The 15472-nt window shown below is 41.3% G+C and overlaps 1 protein-coding gene across 5 annotated transcripts in view; it reads right to left on the bottom strand.

The window, feature by feature from the left end:
• RGS7 (regulator of G protein signaling 7) overlaps positions 1 to 15472 on the bottom strand; it is a 496565-nt gene that overhangs the window by 362600 nt on the left and 118493 nt on the right. The gene's annotated exons all lie outside the window — the stretch shown is intronic.

Here is a 15472-nt window from a genome sequence, read left to right on the forward strand (position 1 = left end):
AGAACTTAAAATGTATAACAGCTTTGTGTATACTTTGTGCTAGTCATTCTAACAGGTACTTCATATACTATAATTCATTTAATCCCCTTAGCCACTCTGTGATAAACATGGGCTCATTCAGTCTCAATGATTCACCCCCAGATCTTACTGGGGCAGACATACACAGGAGCCAGAGCCAAAATTCTGAACTCTGTGACTCCAAACTCCATTTTCTTTATACTCTACAGAATAATTTCTACAAGTAGTTGTCTATATACATCTCTTCTTGAGAAAAATGTAAGTTCTCAGATGGCTCAAGAATGTGAAATATTTGGTTTAATTCTGTCCTTCAACTCAGCAACCCCCCCCCCCACACACACACAACACACACACCTTAGTTGGATTTCTCCCATGACAATGTGACTCAGTGAATGTTGAGCAAATGAATGAACACATTATCAAGATTCACTCACAAAAATCTACTCAGTTTTGATGATAGATACCAATGATAAAAGAGCTCTATCTGGTCATGGCTCTGTGGAACTCACAAAGAGAACAACGAAAGTAAAATAACATCAGTTGGCATAGTTATTAGTCTAGAAGTAGCTCATGTATAAGGCAAACATAATTTTAATGTTTTCCCTTTCCCTAATAAGAAAACAGGTCTCTCTTTAGAATAATAAAGATAAGTAATTTGAGCCATAGCACCAAAATATAAGGAATCTAGCAAAGAGAGGTGTCCATCCTGAAATGCTTTGTTCTAAACACTCACCATGTACTCTTGCTGCCTTTTATCTGTGTATTTTCCTCATTCAAACCCAAGATATGTTTTCATTCTGCAATATTTTCCTCCCTCTAGAAGGCATCAGCAGTTTTAACCATTGTGACCGTCTACATGGACCTTAGTGCCTCCTTCTTTTCAATATGGGTTCTCCAGTGTTCCCTTGATTACATGAGCACTGACTGTCCCAAATAATATTCTTTCAACAAATTTCTTTCTGTGTAAACCATTCAAAGTGATATTCTGTAGCTTGAAATCAAGAATCCTGCCTGATACTATCCCAATCTTCTGACTGACATACACAGGGCAATCACCCAACTAGTGGGCTAAATCCTACAGCTCTATTTTTTTTTCTGTTAAAATATAATAAATTAAGAAAAATTCCTTCTCTCCTTCATTCATTAATTCATGGAGGGTACATTTCTAAATAATGGAGATACAGTAGTGGCAGGATAATACTAGTCCTAACTCATGGAAATTACAACTCCTTGGATAGCTCTGCTATTGGCAACCAAAGGATGTAACACATATAGTCCACATGAAGTTCTGTTAATTGGAAACAGAACTGAACTTACTAAAGGGTCAAGCCTAAAAGGAGCTACTGTTACCTTTTTAAACAACCAATGATCTCAACATATAGACTAAATGTGTGTGTATATATATGTGTGTGTCCATATATGTGTGCATACAAATGTGTGTATATAAGTCTGTGTGTATATAAATGTGTGTATACATTTGTATATATGGAGCAAACACACATATATACACACATATGATACATATGAGTATACATGTTTGGGAGACAAGAGTTCAAGAAAAACTTTAGAGGGCAATGAATCTGAGATGGTAAGAATTCGGATACCCGTGGAGGGAAGGGATGGAGCCCCACAGGAGAAATACTCTTAGAACAACTCAAGAATGGGGCCTTAAGAATCAGAGTCAACACACAATGAAAAAAAGTAATTGTTGAAACGAAATGGATCCCAGAAGAAGACAAAGGTGGAGAACAAGAAAGCCAAAGGGTTATGTTTATTTGCCAAGCTCTGGTATATTGGTTTGCTTTGGTTTGGTTTTTCTAGAATATTCTTTCTTTCTGATAGGCCATAGGGTTGGGTTGGGGTGGGTGAGATGTGATGAGCAAGTTCTTGAAATATATAGCATATATCACCAATCTGAGGTGGGTACAGTATGATCTTCTTTGTGAATAAAGGAGAAATTCATCTAGCAAAATTTCAAATAAAAGTAACTATAGCATTCTTTTTCTTCCTACTTGAAAAGCGCATTAATTGTGGTGTCTGCCAATTTAGAATAGAAATGTTTAAAAACAAAAGAATCCAATTTAGAGAACTCTCTTTAAAAGTCAGTTAGATTTATCAACAGAAGAGAAGAGACTATTGTCTCAATTGTCTTTTTGTTGTTTTTTCTTCTTCCTATCCTCTAGAAAAAAAAAAAAAAAAAGAATGAGTATGTTAATGGAAATGCTAATGGTAGAAATCTCTGGAGTTTTCACTAATGTTTTAAATTGGCTTTTTATAGAGCAACAATTACATGAGCTATAAAAAGAGATAATATACGGTATCATTAATGAAATACTGTTTGAGGGCTTTAAAATGTCTTACACTAAAAATTCGTATTTGAATGTCTTGCTATCAGAAATAATTGAGTTTAAAATAATATCTACATTAATAATATAAATATATAGGTACACAAAAGTAAAATTGTTTAAAACAGATGCATCTCTTTTTTTCTGCGATCATGAAATTCAAGAATCAATAGTGGATTCGTTCCAGTCCCTTAAATTCACTTTAGTCATTATTTTTGAATATTTTTGCTAGTTCATGAACTAATGAGCTAATGGAGAAAAAATAATTAGTATTATAGAATCTCCTATCTTGAATATTTTTCGGACCCTAACTTCCAGGAAACTCCTTAGAAAAGCACCGTAAGGCCCACCAGCAATTTGAGGTAGAGTCTTGATAATTCAGTCTGGATGGGGCAGTGGAGGCGGAATCAAGACAGCTAACTTCCTACAACTTCAAGCTGGATGCTCAAGTTGAAAATCCAGACAGTAATTTTACATTTACATTCCCATGTCTAACTCCTTGGCAAATTCAGTTGACTCTACACCCTCCAAAATATACCTCTTTCTTTCTGTTCTCTGAACAGCCCTGGTCTACACACCATTACTCAGGCATAAACTCATATGCCAGTTTCTTCATTGTCTTCTGCTGCCACTATTCCCCGGCTGTTTTCCACATGAGCCAAGAACGAACTTTGAAAACATCCAATTGCTCATTCAGTGAATATATATCAAGCATCTACCTATCCAGGCACTGGGAAAGGAGACAGACAAGGTCAGTATCTTTATGCAGCCCCACATCCCGCTGGAGGAGACAGAGAACAAGCCAGAAATCTTGGGCTGTGATAAGTGCTGGGAATGAAATTGAAAAAGTAATAGCCAAAAGAGTCGTGATGAGCTCATTCAAAAGGTTCATTAGCTGAACCCACCAAAATGATCCAGTGAGGTGTTTAAGCAAAAGTGTTTTACGATTTTATATCTTATTCTGCTCTCTCTCCAACACAAACAGACGCAGTTAGTTGTCCATAAACCACACTCAAGTGGGAGAGTCACTGAATCGCCACCACCGGGAAAAGTCACGGCTCAACGCTCAAGAACCAAATACAGACTGATGCTTTTCTTTAACGTTTTGAGCAGGACCTGTCTTATCTTTGCCTTCTGCTTTCTCTGTAAAATATAATAAAAGTGAGACTTCTGCATGTTGCTGAGGACATAACCCTCCTGGTTTGGCCCTTGCCCCACACAACTCATCTCTTGCCCACACCTGCACCAGCCCTGGCCATCGGAATGGGATTGCTACAACAGCATCGGTGATGTCCACGGACCGGGGGGCACTTGTAGAGCCACACCAGGAGCCTGTTGGACAGGGCAATGTCCAGGAAGATGGACAAAGGACACGAATTCTGTCTGCCATGGGTGTGTGTGTGTGTGTGTGTGTTTCCTGACAGATTGAATTTCCTTCCAACACCTGTCTCAGATTTGCCGCCTCGAGTAACAATAGGCACCTCAACAAGCTGGTCTAATTATAATCCTCAGCCCTTCCCAGTTGGCCCCATCCCAGTGCGGTCTGCTCTGCCACAACCAAGAGGAACACTGCCCGTGGAGAGTATACTGTACGTTCCCTATTCCACCCATCTGTCCGTCCCCGGCCCCATGTCAAAATCAGAAACAAAACCCTGAAAATCTTTACAAAACTGCAATATACTTGTTCTTTCCCAATCAGCCTCTGGGATCTGGCAAAGGGAGGAAACCTTGAGAGACTTAAAAACATAATTAACAGAGAGATCTTCAGGAGGGTAACGGAAACCGTGATTGTTTTAACAACCCCATTGTCAGGCTCCGAAAGGACTTGCTGTAGAAGTCACGGAGCCTCTGCCGGAAACCCGTGACCAGTCAGGCGGGTTGCGAGCTCCTCTGAAGACAGAGACTCTGCCCTCTGCCAGCACCGGGTCCCTGAGAGCAGAACCAACTTCCTTCAGAACATGGCTTGGAGGATAATGAATTCTGGTGGCTCGTTCCTGGTTGAGCACCTATCCCCGAAGAAAACTAATTATTAAATCAGCGTCAGCCTGCAGTGATGTCTCTCGTGACCTGCTGCCGGGCGCTGTGTGAACCACTGTCCAGTCTGACACTTTCAGCAGTGACTTGACATCCTCAGGGCACACAGATGACACACTTACCATCCGCGAAGTAACATGCAGCCTGAGGAAAACAGCTTGAACGGGGTGAGAGCCTCTTGATCCAGATAAGAGGCCATAATGGAATTTTAACATGATGGTATTTAGTAAACCCAAAATTCATCTTAAAGGTAAAAACAAAAGCCCTACAAGACTAAACGGGGTGGAGGGGTGTGACTGAACATCAGTACAATTAAGACTTGGACTTGTCCCAACATGGACGGGACTGGAGGAGATTATGCTGAGTGAAAGACGCCAAGCAGAGACAGTCGATTATCATAGGGTTTCACTTACTTGTGGAGCAGAAGGAATAACACGGAGGACATGGGGAGATGGAGAGGAAAGTGAATTGGGGGAATCGGAGGGGGAGATGAACCATGAGAGACTGAGGACTCCGAGGAACAAACTGAGGGTTTTGGAGGGGGTGCGAGCAAGGGGATGGGGGAGCCAGGTGGTGGGGATGAAGGAGGGCACGGATTGCATGGAGCACTGGGTGTGGGGTATAAATAGTGAATTCTGGAACACTGGAAAGAGATAAAAATTTTTAAAAAGACTTAGGAGTTGTAACGGACCACTGATAACAGTAATAATAGCAACCATGATAGTAAGAGAAGCTAATATTTACTGAGGGTTTACCATGTACCAGGCACTGTTCTAATCACTTAAAAATGTCTTATTAACTCATTCAATCTGTACAATACCCTTGAAGTAAATCATTGGCATCCTCAGTCTATAGGTGAGGAGACTAAGGCACAAAAACATAAAGTGCCTGAAAATTAATCCATAACGTCATGTGATTGCCAAACACATTTGCTATCTTGGGTGTTGCTAGAGAACAGGACCCAGAGCAAGAGCTTAAGGACATGGGACTGCACTTAAACTCCTGGAGTCTGTTATGGGTTATGAGAGCAGCTATCCTGAAAGAGAAAAAAAAAAAAAAGAATGGCCAAGAGTGGTGAACAGAAAGAGGAGAGGAACACGAGAGCTTGTGGCGGTCCTCCAACCCAAGGGGCCGCCCCAGACCTGGCTCGAGCTATTTCGGAGGTCAGCCTTGGGGATCACATCCCCGTTTCCCAAATCACAAAGAACAAGGATGAGATGCGAAAGGGAATAAACAGTTGCTCAACAGAAAGCTGTCTAGTGGGACCGCTGTGTAAGATGACAATCACACCTCGCTGACAATGTACAAGGTGTGGACAGCAGAGGGCAGGGGACCGAGTGGCCGCCAAGGATCGTTACTCTGTGATTCTAAAGCAACCAACTGTAGACACTGTTTGGGTGGCACACCAACATAAGTAAATTCCAGGCTAAAGGTAGATTACGGTAACCAAACTAAACGTCCCCAGAGAAAGCCTCTACCTGAAGCTCTAAGTGTTTCAATTAAATTCAATGTTTATTGACTTTTATATGCCTGACTACCCAGAAGCAGGGATTGTGCCTTATTTATAGGCTTACAGCTTATTTTCGCCTGAGTAGAAATAGCTATGCCAAAAGAGCTATCACCTATTGTTTTGAAACAAGCTACAGATATTTCGAGAGTACACAGATATTAAGCCAAAGTATAACCATCCGAATCTGAATCTGGCCACAGATTACCTTAACTTTATTTGCTTTAAACAATTTCTAAAGCCATTTTGCTTTTGTTCTAAATTGCCGTTTATTTTCTTGTATAATCTGATTGGCCTGATTTTGCCTTTCTGAAGTTCAGTTCAGGTTTATTTTTTGTCTGAATTTAGTTTTTTGTTTTTGTTGGCTCGTTGTTTGTTGTTAGTTCCCTTACCGTTGTCACTTTCCCCTAAATTCAGGTTTTGCCATTTTCCTTCCATTTCTGTCAACCTCACTATTGCCCCATTTTGAATATGGTTCACCTCAGTTCACCCCTTCCTGGGGGTGAACAAACACCAAATTGTTTGTTCAACTTGGTTCAAAAAATCACAATCACTCTTAGAATATTTTTCAACTCTTCAAATATCTTCAACTATCATCTCAACTATCGTTTAACCTCTGGTCAGAGAGGTTAAATAACTCGCCAGAAGTCACACAATTAGAAAGTGATGGAGCTAGAATTTAAACTTCCAACCCTGTATATTAAGTCACGTGGCTATCCATGATCCAACATGAACTAAAAGGTGGCATAGTATAGTATCAAGCAAAAAAATACAGCTTAAAAATTATTGGGGAATCAGGCTGTCTCATCCTTGAAACAGCAACTTCACTGTAAAGTTTAGCAGTTCCTGAATTTCAAACTAAAGACCCCATCACTTTAGCTCAATAGCAAGAAACACAAAGCAGTGGGGACCAGACCCATTCACAGGTAGGTCTCCTCTATACTCGACCAGGAAGAAACCAGAAAAGACTCTGCTGGGGCGCCTGGGTGGCTCAGTCGGTGAAGTGCCTGCCTTCAGCTCAGGTCATGATCTCAGGGTCCTGGGATGGAGCCCACTCCCCACACAGCGGGGAGTCTGCTTCTCCTTTCCCCCGCTCTTGTGCTATCACTCTTTCTCTCCTTTGAAAGAAAGAAAGAAAGAAAAAGACAGTGAGGGAGGGAAGGAATGAGAGAGAAAGGATGGATGGACAGACGGACAAGACCTGCAGCCAAGGCTTGTCCACCATATGGCTGGAAGTCATGGAAGTTTGCTGAATAGAGGCTAAGCTCTTAGCTGCTGTACCGGTCCTATTTATGCAAAGCAGTCAAATCAATCTTCCACGTGAAACTGTACCTAGAATAGTTTGAACTTTCCAAATGAAAGTATCATTATGTCCCACCAAACTTCAATGCAGGGAGGGAATGTAATGGGGTATGACAATGTCATAGAAGGAAATGTGAACCACGAGTTAAAAAAAAAAAAATCACACTTCTATCTCATTGTCTCAGTTTCTTAATCCAGAAAATAACTTCATTGTTCACAGGATTCTAAGAATTCAATATAATTGCATTAGGTGAAAAGCATTCTGTGTACAGTGAAGAGTTATAAAAAAAAAAAGTCAACATCACTAAAGAACTCCTAGAAGGTAAGGCAGGAGAAAATCTAGATGATCTTTGCTCTGGCGATGACATTTGAGATACAGCACAATCCATGAACAAACGAATTAATAAGCTGGATGTCATTAAAATTAAAATTTTCTACTCTGCAAAAATTAACGTCAAGAAAATGAGAAGAGAAGACAAGCCTTACACTGAGAGAAAATATTTGCAAAAGAAACATCTGATAAAAGATTACTTTCAAAATATACAAGGAACTCGTAAAACTTAACAACAAGAAAACAACCCAATTTAAAAAAATTGGGCCCAAGACCTGAACAAACATCTCACCAAAGAAAACACGCAAATGGCAAATAATCACGAGAAGATGCCCCCCATTAAATGTCATCAGGGAATTGCAAAATGAAACAAGATACCACTACACACCTCTGAGAATGACCAAAATCCAGAAAACTGACAGCAAATGTGGATAAGGATGTGAAGCCACAGGAACTCTCATTCGTTGTTGGTAGGAATGCAAATTGCTAACAGCCTCTTTGGAAGCATCCGGTCATTTTTTTTACAAAATTAAGCACACTCTTCCAAAACAATCCAGTAGTCGTGCTCCTTGATACAATTCAAAGGAATTAAAATCTCACACCTGTACAAAAACCTGCACGCTGAGTCTGTAGAGCAGCACTATTCATAATTGCCAGAATGTGAAAGCAACCGAGATGCCCTTCAGCGAGTGAATGGTTAGGTAAACGGCGGTCCCTCCAGAAAATGGGATATTATTCAGTGATAAAAAGAAATGATCCATCAAGTCATGGAAAGACATGGATGAAACATAAGTGCACATTATTAAGGGAAAGAAGCTGGTTTGAAAAGATGCCTTGTGGTATGATCACACTTTCATGACATTCTGGGAGGCAAAACTATGGGGACAGTAAAAAGGTCAGCGGTTGCCCGGGACGAAGAGGAGGGAAGGAAGAAATCTGGACAGCACAGAGAATTTTCAGGCCAGTGAAACACTCGACATGATACCATAGTGATGGGTGTATATCACATTTGCTGAAATCCAAAAAAACACAACACCAAAAGCAAACCCTGATGTCAGTGTCAGTGTAGCGTCATCGGCTGTAACACAGGCACCACTCTGCGGGGACTGTTGATCATAGGGATGGCCGTGCATGTGTGGGGGAGGGGTGTGTGGCCGATGGCTGTACCTCCCACTCCATTTCACTATGCGTCTAAAGCTGCCCTAAAAACTCAAGTCTCTTGTCAAAGCAGTATCATGACGAGCAGTTACCTCAGTCGGTAATGATTATGGTTAACCGTGACTGCCACTTCTCTAACATGCCAGGTAACAAACTTGCACTACGAGGAGGCGGGTGTATACGATGACGACTTGTTAATATTCCAACAGCAAACTGTAATACTTGCTTATGTGTCCCTTAGGGAAACCTGTATCACTCCTAAGTGTTCATAGCCAAGTCCCAGAGAGCACGGAGGGCTTCCCACTGAGTCACGCAGGTCACGCAGTTCTCAACACAAGGGCCCTGGTTTGGATTAACGCTCCACCATCTCTGTCTTGAAATTCCAGTAAGTATTTGAACCAGGGGCCTTGCATTGTCATTCAGCACAAGCCCTGACACATCACGGAAGTGGGACAAGCGAGGAACCCAAGGCTACCGGGGAAGGAGTTCAAGGAAAAGACAGGCTCAGGGCAGGAAGCCGCCTGGTTATCCGTGGGGGCAGGGGAGCTCACTTGCTGACTGCAGCCCTGAGTCTACATCACAGGGACATCAGAAATCGTTCGTAACACCCCTCTCATTTCATCTGAAGAAATCAAGGCCTCCTTCCAGAGCAGGAGCACCTCGCCCACGTTCCCCAGGTCCTCCGTGGTGTGTCGCCTACGTTCTGGCTAATGAATGACCCTCCCTGAAACAGGCAGATGTGGCTGCAGGACTGGCCTTGGGTCCCAGGTCACGGGTGTCTCTCGTAATCAACACTCTGGGGATCTCTCTGTTCGGTGGGTCACAGCGACCACGTACTTGGTAACTTGCCTTTTGGCAAAGTCCCTAAAACCAGTCACTGAGAAAATGGGCTGATCCTTATGTTAACTGTGTGTTACTGGGTTTTGTTCTCCTATTTATCTCTAAGTACTAACATCCTGCAGGTGAAATGCCTGAAAACACACTTTTGCACAAATGCTGTGGGCTCTGCGTGGACGGTGCTTACTTGGAACACGTTTGGGCTGCTGTGTTATTTATCTGTGGAAATGTTTCCGAAGGACGAGGACTCGCTGATAGATAATCTTGTTTAGAAGCATGAGCGCGGGCATCGGACACGGAGCCCTCACTACCAGCCATCGGTCTCACCTGCGTGGCTGAACACTGCACTGCCTTCTGCTCTGATCCTTCTCCAGGTTCATCACCTACAGATCGGAACAAATCCCAAGTTCAGATCAAGTTATCCGATTCAGGCTATTGCCACTCATGTGAGATTAAACCACTGAAGGCAGAAGGTGACAGTCGGCCACAGGAATGGAAATGGGAAAATTTAATTGAAGTCTGTGTAAGAGCCGGTCAATAGCCAACCCCTCCAGTCCCACTCAGCATCGCTGCTGAAAATGCTGGTATTTCCTCTTCTTACTCCTCTGCTAGTTGCTGCCACGGTGATTAGCGCATGCCTTCTTAACCAGCTCAGTTACCTGGGATCATTTTACAATCCTTGAAACTTAACGTAAGGACAAGGTCATTCCATTTACAGACCTCTCAGTCATTTAAAGTACACTTGCCCATGTTATAAACTCCACAATACATTGTCATTAATTTAGCTACTGACATTGGTTGATTTTAAGTTATTTTAAAAAGAAACTAAAATAATCTTTTATTTAGGTACGTATCAACCATGCCCTTTTCTTTTCCTTATTTATTTATTTATTTACTGCTGTAGATGCATCTGGTATCACTTCCTTTTAAGCTTGAAAAGTCACTTTTAATGTACGGCAGAACTGCCAGAAACAAATTGTTTTATTTATCTGAAAATGTCTTCGTTGTGCCTTAATTTTTATAATTTTTACAAATATGACCTTATTCAATATAGAATTCCAGGTTCACAAGTTTTTTTTTTTTTTTTTTCCCCAGCACTTGAAAGGTATCATTCCATTTCTGTCTGGTCTCTGTTTCCAACGATATGTCAGGGATCTTAAAAGGTTCTTATCATTTTTATCCAGTCATGTTTCTTTTTCCTCTGGCTGACTACAACATTTTCTTTTTACCTTGGGATTTGAGAAGATGTGCTGCCTAGGTATGGTTTTCGTTTAATCCCTGACAGAGATTTTTTGGACTAGTGGTTCACTGTTTTAGACCAAATTTGGAAAAATTTCAGCCAAAGTTTATTCACCAATTTTTTCTTCATTTTCTCTCCTTTCTGTCTGAGACTATAATTAAAAGTGTTAGACCATTTGATACAGTCCTTCAGATCACTGTGAATTTTTTTAAATTTTTGTGCCTCATTTTAGATGATTTTGATTGCTATGTCACCAAGTACGTTGTTTCTTCTGTCTAGTCTATTAATCTCATCCCCTATTTTTTAAATTTCAGTTTTCATATTTTTTAGTTCTTGGATTTCTCTTTGATTTGCTGTTACGTATTTTTTTTAATTTTTTTCTCAAATTCACCATTTTTTCTGATTACATCTATCTTTTCCAGTAGACTCTTTACATATTTATGATAAAGTACTTGTCTGCTAATTGTAGTATCAGTACGATTTGCGGGTCTGTTTCTATGAAAGTATTTTTTTTCTCGACAAGGGCTAGTAATTTTTTATTGTAAACTGAAAATGGCAATGTTTCATTTAAAATTTTAGAATCTGGTGTCTTCCTCTGAAGAGTGCTGAGTGTTGTACTAGCAGGCAGTTTAATTACTGGTGACTCATTTTCACGAAGCTGAAATGTTATTCTATATTTCATGAGGACACACCTATTTTAGGTATACCCTGAGTCTTCTTAGGGCAAATAGCTCAGCCTGGATACATAGTATTTATTCCTAAGGGCAGACCTTACAGGTTTTTCATGGAAAGTTGAAACAAGTTCATCAACATTCTCTAACTTGACAGGATTCAAAATTCAAACTCTGCCAGTAGCAGGAATCAGCTAAAATCCTTACTAAGCTCTTTCCGCTTCCAGCTGGTGTTTTTCCCCTGGGCTTTCCAGAGACTTCCCCAGGACACGTGCAGTTCAGGGGTCAAGCAAGGATTTGGGGAGAGTTTCAATCATATTTTGCAGCTCCTCCTTCTCCCTCTCTCTCTCTCTTTGCTGATATTTCTTTCTTCAGCTTCCAGCCATTCTGGCCTTTCTAGTCTTTTTTATTTATGACTCTCAGGCTGATAGGACTTTAGCTTTCTGCCTTGGTTCAGGATTTGGAAAGTGTTCCCGAGGGGAAAGACTTACAAATGTGACTTGACCAATGCAGTTCCCTTTTTTAAGAGTTGGATGCCCTCAGTGTCTGTTCGCTTTTGATTATTTTCCAGTGACAAGAATTAAATTAAAAAAAAAAAAGTTTCCCAGACTTGATAGTTGCATCACCACAAGGGTTAGTTTTATATGAGCTTACTGCCATTACCAAGACCAAAGTGTCTCCTCTGTCGAATTTTAACCATGTGTCATGTTACGTTAAACAAAATGATTTTTTTTCTTAAGATTTTATTTATTTATTTATTTATTTGACAGAGAGAAATCACAACTAGATGGAGAGGCAAGCAGAGAGAGAGAGGGAAGCAGGCTTCCTGCTGAGCAGAGAGCCCTACGCAGGACTCGATCCCAGGACCCTGAGATCATGACCTGAGCCGAAGGCAGCGGCTTAACCCACTGAGCCACCCAGGCGCCCAAACAAAATGATTTTTAAATAAATAAAAATAAGGCCACATGCCTCTTTCTACAAATAATAATAACGTATACCCAGTGTCCCATTTCTTTTATCAATTTTTAATGTATGTTAACTTATCTAATTCTCAAGACATCCCTATGAGGTACATTCTATCACTATAAGTTTACAAATAAGGAAACTAAGGCCCAGAAATTTTAGGTGACTTGTGAATTCATACAGCTAATTTCAGAGCTACATAAGGATGCGTGATTTCAGCACCGGCCTCCTCACTTCCCCAAGTGAGAAAATGGAGATGGATTTGCATTTCTGTTGCGTGAACTGCCTCTCAGACGGGATTGTAAACTCCTTTGTGGGAATACCTTAACTATGTCTTGTATTACCAGGGCACACGAGTACGATCCTAACCACTGTTATATCTTCCATATCAGTCAGTTACTCTCCAATGCCTGAGCCTTTCATCTCTCATATGAGTGAGGAAGATAATGCTCTTTTAAAACCCTAATGAAAGCACCTGCCAAAAACTGGTATTATTTAAAATCCCTCACCTTTCAGCTCATCTACTTGCAAGAATAGATTGCAATATAATTTACAAATTTATAAATGAAGTAAAGCTAACAGAAGGAAAATGAAATTCATAAAATAACTGAACTTCACTTTTCCAAAGTACTTCAAGGAACAGCATCAATGTTCACACATATTATAGACATAAGAACGTTGAACAGAGTATTAGAGAATTTTACCAATGAAAACTGGCAATGTCCCGCATCATTTGAAGACTGGGCATCTCATCGAACTTTAAAGAGAAGACACACGACCAGCTTAATTCTGAAGACTGAAATGCTGTCAACACCAAACCTATCTGTGATGAGAGAGATGCAGTCTTCTGGGGCAAGGTCCACTCTGCTGAGGGAGCGTGGCGGGTAGGCTATTTTTGCTGACAAGGGTGGATTCTCCTTTCCCCAGTAACTTATTGTTTCCTCTCTGAACTTCTCCTCTACTCTCCATCTATGCTTTTGGACATGTCCACCCCAAACCTTGCTCCAGCCACATAACCCAGATCTGAGCCATTGGCTTCCTGATCAAAGTACCTGATTTAGGAATGTGCTTGAGGCCCAAATAGATCGAAAGAGATACAATCCTGGGAATCGAAACAGCACAATTGGTAAGAGGAAGTTTTCTTTCACTGAGGTAGAGGGTAGAATGTAAACTCAGAAACAGTGGTGGCCATTCTGCCACCTCGTGGACAGAGTCTGCCTGAGAATGAAAATCAGTGCTTATCAATGTAGAAGGACAGAGTCCTGACAACTTTGTTTAAACCCGAATCCTACAGCTCCGGGAGATATACCTAAACTTTCAGTTATCTGAACCTTCCAGTTGTCCTTGAAACATTTCCAGCTGAGTTGGTGTCATAAACAATTTGTGCTCCCCCCACCCCCACCGCCACCAATTCATAGCTGAAGCTGTAACCCCAATGTGGCTGTATTTGGAAATGAGGCCTCTGAGGAGGTAATTAAGGTTAAATGAAATCATAGTTTGGGACCCTGATCCAACAAAATTGGTGTCCTTATAAGAAGAGATATCAGAAAGCGCTCTCCCCTCCCCATGCATCCCCATGAGAAGGCACCAAGGAGAGGCCATGTGAGGACACAGTGAGAAGGCAGCTGTCTACAAGCCAGAAAGGGAGACCTTATCACACACTGGATTTCCTAGGACCTTGACCATAGACTTCTAGCCTTCACAACTGTGAGAAAATAAATGTTGTTTGAGCCCTCCGTTCTACAGTATTTTGTTATGGAGTTACATAAAACCGTGGGTCCCTATGTAATACAGGAAGTAAGGCTCCAAGGGCGGATCTGTACTGCAGCCCTCTCATGCCAATCCACTGCACTGACAAAACTTCCCTTCAGTTAAAACCCAGATGATTTCAAAGAACCCATATTGGGACCAGCAAGAGACCCCCGCTGAGACTGAAAATCTACACTGTGCCAACAAAATCCTCTTAAATGACATTTCTAAATTTTTCTTTCACTTTTCCAAGTGGCTCATGTGCAAAAATCAAGGTCCCAATTAAACTTAAAGGGCTTTCCAATCACATGATTGGCACCAACTATTCATTTAACTACATATGCGTTAAGCCTGGGCTAATTACATTCCCCTCACACCAGAGCCATTTCAGAACAGGCCACTCACAATTATTTCAACTTGACACAAGAGGGTAACATGGAGAATGGTAATAAAGAATTCTCTACTGCAGGATCAGCAGTCAAATGGACTTTTATTGATTCTGCAAGTTCCAAAATGCAAAAGAGCAAAGCTAACCATTTAGCTGATGTATTCCTTTCTGTCTTTTGAGGCCTTAATAAAAAGATTCATCAGAGAATTAAATACTTGGTTAAATAAATGAATAAATGAATGATGGGTATACAGATAAATAAATGACTGCATTGCATGTCTGTGCCTGTGTGTGCCTGTGTATGCGTATCCTGGAATCACACTCTTCTTTACCTTCAAACTCTGGTAGATTCTGATGAGGAAGGACACAAATGTGTTTCCTGCAAGGCCCACGTAAGGCCCAGAATTTGAACTTTTAACATGTTTCCTGGGAAATAATACTGACGCAGGACTGGGGAACCACACTTGAGAACCACTGACTCGAAGCTAAGGGACAGGTGTGACTTGTCAGTAGGAAAGCATCCAGCATTCTCCTCCTGGGGGAGGTCTTGCAGCAGGTCACGCCATTGTCCGGGAGCTACAAGATTCACATCTGGCAGGTGTGAGAGGCATCTTGGCATGGAAGGCACGTGCCTCACGACTTTTTTACATCGCTCTACAGACGCAGCTTCCCAGAACCCCAAAAGGGACATGGTGATTACTCCCATCATCAACTGGGACCAAAATTATGGCTTCCGGCCAGACCTTTCTAGGTCTCCCTGTCCAAGTGCAGTACCAGTGAGTACCAATCAGAGGTCAATCTTAACAATGTTGCCTAGTAACAAAGTTGAGCCAACCATCTTTATATGTTTCCAGGAAAACAGCCGGGAAGATGAGCGAAGGCCAAATTTTCATGCAGAAGGTTTGAAAGGACTGTTTTCTTCCCCTTTG

Source organism: Mustela nigripes, chromosome 10, assembly GCF_022355385.1.
Source record: "Mustela nigripes isolate SB6536 chromosome 10, MUSNIG.SB6536, whole genome shotgun sequence".
Lineage (NCBI taxonomy): Eukaryota > Metazoa > Chordata > Mammalia > Carnivora > Mustelidae > Mustela > Mustela nigripes.